General features: G+C 48.1%; 1 pseudogene; it reads right to left on the reverse strand.

Annotated features, from left to right (window-relative positions):
• Positions 1–923: 923 nt before the first annotated feature.
• Positions 924–1,041, reverse strand: LOC124546210 (annotated as a pseudogene).
• Positions 1,042–1,366: the final 325 nt, after the last annotated feature.

A 1,366-nucleotide genomic window follows, 5' to 3' on the forward strand; every position in this document is an offset into this window, starting at 1 on the left:
CGTTGGCATTCTCCGTAAATGAAACGCATATAGAATTGTTCTTCGAAGGAATACATCATTCACATTCGCTTGATTCGACGATACTAGTCTTACCGTTCCTATGAGTGTTGTATTGTGAAACCGTCGAATGGTGTTTACATGTCAATGGCACGTTATATGGATACGCCGTATTCGGCGAATATTTACTATTTGCACGAGATACGAAAGAGAATTGTCATAGCATGTGCTTACATAAGTGCCAAAATGATAAGGAATACCACTCAATCCATGATTATAAGATTTCAGCACTGCTCATGTGTTCGTTATGCCGCACTGCAAAGCTTCACTGCGTGCAGCAAAGCAAAACAAGTGAGGAAACACACAGTCACTAACATGCTGTCAACTAACATTCATCCCCACAGTATAGCAGCTATAGAAACGGGACTGAAAACACTACAACTACCCAAAAGCGTCGATTCCATACGCCTTGTCTATAGAGTAGCACCGATAATCGGTACCAGGATGCGATGTTTTACTGTTTTAAATAAAGTATGATGGCCGTTAACAGCGTCCGACGTATTGTTTTGTGACAACTCGCATCAGAATTGGAAACATATTCTCACCGGCTGGTTCACAGGGATATTCTGAATCCAAAACCGCGAATTATGAGTGGTAACAACTAAGGAATATACACTGAAGAGCCAAAGAAACTGGTACACATGTCTAATATCGTTTAGGGCCCCCGCAGTCCGTCTTCAGGCCACGGGTGGCCTACCGGGACCATCCGACCGCCGAGTCATCCTCGGAGGAGGATGCAGATAGGAGGAGCGTGGGGTCAGCACACCGCTCTCCCGGTCGTAAGATGGCATTCTTGACTGAAGCCACTACTATTCGGTCGAGTAGCTCCTCAATTGGCATCACTAGGCTGAGTGCTCCCCGAAAAATGGCAACAGCGCATGGCGGCCTGGATGGTCACCCATCCAAGTGCCGACCACGCCCGACAGCGCTTAACTTCGGTGACCTCACGGGAACCGGTGTAACCACTGCGGCAAGGCTGTTGCCTTTAGGGCCCCCGCGAGCACGCAGAAGTGTCGCAACAAGATGTGGCATGGACTCGACTATCGCCTGAGATAGTGCTGGAGGGAACTGACACCATGAATCCTGCAGGGTTGTCGGTAAATCCGTAAGAGTACGAGCGGCTGGAGATCTCTTCAGAACAGCACGTTGCAAGGCATCGCAGATATTCTCAATCATGTTCATGTCTGGGGAGTTTGGTGGCCAGCGGAAGTGTTTAAACTCATAAGAGCCACTCTGTAGCATTCTGGAGCTTTGGTGTCTTCGAATTGTCTTGCTGGAATTGCCCAAGTGCACAGTGGACATAAATGGA

Source organism: Schistocerca americana, chromosome 8, assembly GCF_021461395.2.
Source record: "Schistocerca americana isolate TAMUIC-IGC-003095 chromosome 8, iqSchAmer2.1, whole genome shotgun sequence".
NCBI lineage: Eukaryota > Metazoa > Arthropoda > Insecta > Orthoptera > Acrididae > Schistocerca > Schistocerca americana.